Raw genomic sequence first — 8,080 nt, forward strand, 5'->3', positions numbered from 1 at the left:
TCCCCCTGAGGAATTGCATTCATTGCCTTCAGGTAAATTAAGGCCCTTTTATCAGAGAGACCCTTAAGCCAATAATGTAATAACCGGATATATCTGGGAGCATTGGTCCAGGAAAAGAAAAATGAAATAAGCCATCTCTTCTGCTTATTCATGCCCTTATTTATAATTGAAACATGGACACATATTTTATTTCAGTCTTTTCTTTTTCTCCTAATAATACTTACATTTCTCTCCCTTTCATCCCCCTTTAACATCTCCCTCTTTCTCTTTTCCCTTCCCTCCTCCTTTTGTGTAAAGAGATAGCGCCCATCCACCCTAACACCAAATGTCCAGGGCAGGAGTTGCTGTCCTCCCTTTCCATAAAGGAACATGGCGAGTCAGCATTTTCCTGCTTGTAGGTTTCTCACAGCAGAACAAAGACTTTGCCAACCGTTTGGGACCTGCTTGCTGTCCAAGTGCAGCAACAGAAGGCTTCCTGGGCAAATTTCAATCAGTGAGTTAATAGCCTTTCTGCTGCCTAGGGTTTCTGTGCAGATAAACAGAAATGCTCTGATTAGAAAGGAAATGAATGGTTTCACTCAAATGTCCTGCAATTTCGGATTGCAGATTTCTGTCCTGAAATACCTGTTTCCTTGGGACATTCTGTCCTGGTGATTTTCAGTTTTTGGTGGTTTTTATTTGCTGAGGTGGGGGCTGGGATGGGGTAATGACATGCTTGGGTCTTTTACACATCAAATGTCAGTTTAACAATAGTCTCAAAAAACATTCTTTACATCTGAACAAAATGCCTTGTTTACCTATAGTAGACAACTGTTTTGGGTTTTTGTTTGTATGGAGTTTTTCCTCTCCCTTTAGCCAGATCAGTATTGGTGAGGCTGATCATTTGGCATTTTTTTTCCTTCCAGAAGAGTTGCATCAATAAAGTTAAATTGTATTTATGTATGTAAATAGATTTTAAGCTTCATTATAAAATATTGTTAATACCCGTAATAACTTTTTTCAATTTTTTGTGTTTCTAAGGACTTTTTCTTATGTTTGCTAAATACTGTAGACAAAAAAATGCTTCTTTCTACTTTATTTTAGACTTTAAAATGAGCAACTTTTTATTCACTTTTGTAAAGAGCTAATAGCATGGTTCCAATTTTTTTTTAAGTTCATTTTTTGTTCTAGGGGAAATGAATGTGCAAAAAAAAAACTGTTGGTTATTTGTGCTATTCTCAATGTATAAAAATCAATGGGAAAAAAATAAACTTTCAAATTGAAATGACAGTAGAACACATCTATTGAATAAGTAAACATGGTAAATGCAGCCCGACTTGGCCAGGCCCTTGATGTCTATTTGTGTAGCAGTGACTGGATCTGTTCACAAAGCGCCCTGGAAATTTGTGTGTGGTTTCTTTCTCTCCATTACTCACATTCTGAACCCTTCCTGAAAAGGAACTGTCAGTCTCGATCTTTAAACCAGAGTGACTACGAGAGCACACCCCAGAAGCTGCTCTCCCAAGTGTTTCTAGACAGCACAGGAGAGCAGGCACTCTGTCCTACGTGGTTCTTTGTATGGTTGGAGTGGCCGCCTCCCATTTGCCAGGAGTGTTCATCAAACCCAGCCTGTGCAGGGTGTCCAGACAGCCACTGCCCAAGACTCATCAGAGCCTTACTTTCTTTGTACCACAGTATCTTCTGTAAATCTGGTGTTGTAACTAACGAATGGCAAATAAACAGTTGGGCAAGTACATGCACCAGAAGCGGATTAAGGTCAGTTGAGGCCCCAGGCACAGAAGAAAATATTGGGCCCCTTAAAAAAAAAAGAGAAAGACAGTGAAAATAAAAATACATGTTAACCATATTTTTAAATAAATAAAAAATATTATGTACTATTAATGTTAAAATTGCACATACAAAACCAAACTTGGTGTCATTAGAAAAAAGTATAAAGTTGGGGTTTTGCAGAGCCCTTCAGAAGTCAGGGCCCAGGGCACGAGCCCAGTGAGCCTGCCATTAAATCCACCTCTGACGTGCACGTACCTACGTTGGTTTCCTCTTTCTCTGACGTGGAGGGCTGGGAAGCCAAATGAAGCCAGCAACACATAAGACAATGCCTTCAGCAAGCAGCCCCTCCCAGCAGTCGCCCTGGCTCTGAGGGTGTGAGCGATGGCCTAGCTATGGCCCAGGCTCCCGGTGTTGTGCCCTTGGGTGCTAAGGAGCCCAAAGCATGCTTTAATGCTTGTCTTTTAAACAAAAAAGAAAAAACTAGTGTGGTATTTGCAAAAACAAAGTGGAAAGGGTCTATGTTCATCCTGAGGCCAGTCACCCTCACCAGTTCCCATCTCTATAAATTATAGGAGGCAGCCTGGAATAGTGGAGGGAGTTTTTAGAGGTTCTTTCCTCCCTACCACTCATGCAAATTAGTATTAGTATTTAAGCCCCAAGACTTGGTGCTACCCAAGTTATCACCTGGCTCCGAACCTTGTCTACCACTCCTTCCCAGTTCTTGTCGTTGCCATCTCGTGGTCTTAAATGGTCTGTATGGTGGCCACAAAGAATGTCAGGAGCCGAAGCAAGTGGGATCAAAAGAAATAACTGATGTGGGAAGCAATGGCCCATGAACAAAGACAGGAAGTGGGTGGCAGGATCCAGTTATCTGTGTTCTGAAAGGAAGCCATACAGAGCAACCGAAAGCCTGTCCCCAGGAGTCAGACTGCTGAGGGGCAAGTCCCCATTCTGTTTCACATGAGGGGACAAATGACACTAGTGCCCTAGTTTTCCTCAACTGTGAAATAAAGATAATAATACTTTCAGTTATGCAATTTAAATAAGTCCACCCGTATCCAACACTTGAAAAAAAGTGCTTGGCACATAACACATGCTCCATAAATGTTAAATGCACACAGTGGTCTACTTGTTATTAAAACTGTAAACAATACCATATAATCTCAGTTATGGGTGAAATCTGATGACCAGAAGAATTTAACAAACAAAATAGAAACAGGCTCAAAAGATACAAAGAATAGATTGAGGAGTCAGAGGGAAGGGGAGGTTGGGTGCTGGGCGAAGGAATTAAGAAAAATATATATATATGTATGTATGTATGTATTTGAGACACATAAGACACAGACAACAGTATGGTACTAGCCAGAGGGAAAGGGAGGTGGGGAGGTGAAAATGGGCAAAGGGAGTAAATGGGAACAGAAAGAGACGACTTTGGGGGTGGGCACACGATGCAGGATGCAGATAATGTTTGCTGAGTTATATACTTGAAACCTGAATGGTTTTATTAACCAACATTACCCCATAAACTCAATTAAGAAATAAAAATAAAAATGTAAACAATACCAAATAAAAAACTGAAACATCTTCCACTTCCCCCAACCCATGTCTTTGCTGTGACTGTCAACTCTTTTGCGCTCACCATACCAGACCTTTTTCCATACCTGCAATGGGCAACACACATTTTATCTCCAACTGTGAAGAACAGGCCCAGCATGGCCACTAATAGTCAAGGTGCGTGCATCCACCTCAGCACACTCAGAGCTATTTCGTCCAAGGATGTGAGTGTATCAGCCCGGTCACCGCTCCTCTGCTGATGGGCAGCATGTTGCTCTCGGTGTCTTGCTATTATAATTCCCTGCATAGATCTGATGCCTTTATGTCAGAACTTTTGTACATTTAAAAGAGACTGCTGGTTCAAAGAGATTTTATGTTTTGACAGATTGCTCTTTCTAAAGGTTCTATTGAATTGGATTTCTAGGACTGTGTGCTAAGAAGACAGAAACTCGCCCAGTAGATTCTAGATTATCACTGTCTCCAGCAGGTTTTTAAACCAGACCTCAGGGTCAGAGAGATTTTTGTACCCTCTGAAGTGCTCAAAGTGTTCTAGAAGAGGAATATAGTCCTGAAAAAAAATAACAACCATCTATTAAGTGCTTACTGCAAGCCAGCTCTGTCTTCTGTGCTTTACGTATGCTGGCTCATTGGGTTCTTACAATGGCCCTATGAGAGAGATCCCCTTTTGAAGATAAAGAAACTAAGGTACCGTGAAGCTGAGTGATTCACCCATGTTGACACAGAGGCTTGTGGAGGAGTGGTGATCTGATCCCCAGAAGTCAGCCCAGGATGCTTATCTTTTAACTCCTTTCTACGAGGCAGCTCAGAGCTATGTTAGACACACAATAATGACCAAAGAGTTGTCTAAACCCTCAGTGGTGGCCTCTCTTTGAATCATACCTCCCTCTTACTTATCTGAAAGGCAGAGGGAGAAGTGAATGTGTGAGAGTTTCCAGGAAAAGGGGGCCGAGAGAGGTATGGTGCCTTTGCAATAATTAATGAGCCAGTGTTGATACCTTATTATCAACTAAAGTCCATAGTTTGTTCAGATGTCCTTAGTTTTCACCTCATGTTCTTCTGCTCCAGGATCGCCCGTGACATGCAGTGGTCACGTCTGCCTAGGCTTCTCTGGCCATGACCTTTTCTCAGCCTCCCCTTGTTTGTGAGTATGCTGATCATTGTAAAGAGGACTGGTCTGGCATCTCATGGGATGCCCCTTGATGGGAATTGATCTGGGGCTTTCCTCTTAAAATCAGGCCTGGGTTTGGGTAAGGTAAACGACATTGAATGCCATTTTAATCATGGCATATTAAGGATACATACTGTCACGTGACTTGTGTTGGCATTCATCTTGATCACCTGGTAGAAATGATGTTTGCCAGGTTCTCCCGGTGAGATTGCCCTTTAATTCCCCACCCGCTTTCCCTACTGTACTCTTTGGAAGGAAGTTGCTGTACCCAGGCTACATTTAAAAACTGGGGAGTATGCTCTCCTCCTTCAGGAGGCAGGAGCCCTAGACTGAGACCTGGGACAGCCCCTACCAGCAGGCACATACCCTGTGGGGTGCAGGGGCCTCCATAAAGTGCTCTTTCTGCTGCAGGGGGCTGGGCCTTTCCTCCCCCTGTTAAATGCATGATCATCAAGTCTCCACCCCTCCAGTTTAGAAAATCCAAGGTTCAGGGATCTAGAAGCAGCTCCATGGTGTCTGGTCACTGTGGACTCACCGACTGTCTGTGTATCAAGCTGAGCTTTCCTCCCCTCAACCCCCCAAGATGATACAATCCTTACAAAGTATCCAAATGGGGCTCAGGATGCCACAACGTGACCGCCATTTAGTTGAGGTTTGGGATCGTTGGCTGAGCTATATTTTAGGACACAACCAAAGTACCCACACATCTGTTCAAAAGTAACAGCCCACCCTGCATCCATGACTCCCCTACGCTGGGGTCTCCAGATTTTAGATCCCAGGACCCTAAGGGAATGCCGGAGGGGTAGATGCCTCACCTCACCCCTAGGGGTTTCTCAGGGATCGCTCTGCCTCCGTCCTCACTCATAACAGAACTCGTTCTCTGAAAGGGAGAGGAGATGACGCGGAATGTGTTTACTGCCCAGTGGGAGGAGGCTTTGCTGTGTGCCAGATCTTAATATTGGTAATTAAATTTGGCATGCCTCAGATTCTCCCTCTCGTTTCCATTTCACTGAGGCAGTTGTAAGGATTAATTAATGTTCTGAGATTAATGTTTTGAAGATGTAAAGTCTTACACACATATAAAGTATGATTATTTGTTGTTACAAATAACCGTATGTGGCCACCGTCTTCCCTCACCTCTGTGACTAGGTGGTGACTAGGTGGGGTTTCTGTAGGCCATGAGTAGCAGCAATGTCTCTCTTGAAACATGGCTACCTTTCATCACAAATTTATTCTGCGGCAGTGCTGAAGACTGAGCCCTCTCCCTCCTAATGGAGGAGGCAGACCCCAAACAAATTCAGAAGTAAAGTATTGCATGTCAGATGGCGTATCATTTTCATAGGGCCGCTGTAACAAAGTACCACAAACCAATGGCTTAGAACAATAGAAGTTTATTGTCTTACAGCTCTGGAGGCCAGAGTTCAAAATCACACAGTCAGCAAAGTGGGTTCCCTCTGGAGGCTCTGAGGGAGAATCTGGCCTGACCTCTCTCCTGCTCTGCTTCTGGTGCTTGCCCCCGTTCTTGGGGGGTCCTTGCCTTACAGAGATGGCACTCTGACCTCTGCCTCCTTCGTTAGGCATTCTCCCTGTGAGTCTCTGTCTGAACTTCCCCATTCTTATAAGGATATTAGCCGATGGATTAGGACCCACCCTAATGCAGTAGGACCTCATCTCAATCTGATCACATCTACAAAGATGCTATTTCTAAATAAGGTTACATTCATGGGTACTGGGGGTTAGAACTTAAACATATCTTTTGGAGAACACCATTCAACCCACAACAGATGGGGATACAGCTATGGTGGGTCAGGAAGACGGGGCACACCGGAGATGGAGGGCTAGGATATCAGGAAGCTGCCACCTGTGGGAGACTGAGGGTCGTGGAGGAATGAGCCACTGCGGGCAGTGAACAGAAAGTGGAAAGGCCCTCAAGGCTGGGCCTCGTGTGGCATATTTGACATAGACCAAGAAGGCCCATGTGGTTGAAGAAAAAGGATGACATCACAGAGGTAGCAAGGCCAGGACACATAGCACCAGAAGAGGGTTTTGAGCAGAGTGACGTGAGCAAACCTGTGAGGTGGTTGGTGGTCTACAGGGCATCTTGGTGAAAAGGGCACCCTTCCTTCAAACAGGTGCAGCTGCAGAGCGAAGCACACAGGTCAGTGAGTGGAGCGGGCTGGAGTTCAGCCCCTGTTCCCCTGTTTGGCTGGGTGCTGCAGGTAGGAGGAGGTAAGAAGTGATTGGATTCTGTCTATTTTTAGTGTAGAGTCACCAGAACATGCTGATGGGTTGGGTAAGGTGTGCAAGGAAGACAAGAGTTGAGGACAGCTTCAAGGCATTTGGCCCAAGAAACTGGAAGAATGAAGTGGCCACTCCTGGGGATGGAAATTTGGGGAAGATCGAGTTTGTCTGGGGACACCAGGTTCATGGTCAGGCGGAGGAAGCAGACACTGGAGCATATATGCTCTTCGGGATGTTTTCTATTGATGGATAATTCGTCTGGGTGGAAACAGAAACTGTGATAGCTAAAAAAATTTGGTCCACCTGCTTGTCAGGAGTGCTCATGAGGGCCACGCACATAAGTTTCTGCAGAAAGCAGTATTCCATTTCCCAACAAGTATTCCACAACCTAGATCTGACCCTGTGAAACCAGGGGGACCCTTGAACTCTCCTCTCCATGTTCTCGTTGTCCACCTTGATAACTAAGGAAATTCCTCTTCCTCTGTCCTTACTGCCCAATCGTGGGCAGCCCACAGCAGTAGCCTAAATGTTGATTCACCTCTTTCTCCACTAACCCAGGGACGGAGAGAGCACTTCCCTATATCTGTATGTGCCTTGGTTTTGATTATCAAACTGAATAGCCTGCATCAAAATCTGCATACACAATAGGATTCCTACAGCTGAAATACCCGTACGTTCATTCCACTGATGAGTTTTAGAGAGCCAAAATCTACTATCGCCTATACCAATATCTATTTTCCTTAGCAATGGATTCCCTTGGGCACATGACTGCCTGGAAGAAAAAAAAAAAAAAAAAAGACCATACCCTGCAGCCTCCCTTGCAGCTAGATTTCCCATGTAACATATTTCTGACCCATGCTGTCTAAATGGAAGTGATGTGTGGCAGCTTCTGGGCCACCTCTCTAAAGGAGAGTTGGTGTGCACAGTTTGTCCTGTCTCCTTCACCTCTTCCCCTCCCTGGCTGCCTAGAGTGAGCAGGTGAGGGTCGGAGGGAGAGCGCCACATCCCATGGAGGGTGGACAGCATAGCAGGGGGCTGGCCCTGTGTCTCTGTGGAGCCCCCATCATAGTTCTGGACATCCCGTCTCTGGATTCGGGATGAGAAAACTAAACAATTACCTCTCCCTTAAACCATGCACATGTGGAGTTTTCTGCTATTTGCAGATGAACGTTTATAAATGACACACACATGTAAATGGCTTCTGTGGAGGTCCCCTCAGCAGAGGCAGATTTAACGGCAGATGCACAAGACGTGCACCCTGGACCCCAACTTCTGAAGGGCCCTGCAAAATCCCAACTTTACACTTTTTTCTAATGACAAGGGGCC

The sequence above is a fragment of the Saccopteryx bilineata genome, chromosome 2, assembly GCF_036850765.1.
Source record: "Saccopteryx bilineata isolate mSacBil1 chromosome 2, mSacBil1_pri_phased_curated, whole genome shotgun sequence".
NCBI lineage: Eukaryota > Metazoa > Chordata > Mammalia > Chiroptera > Emballonuridae > Saccopteryx > Saccopteryx bilineata.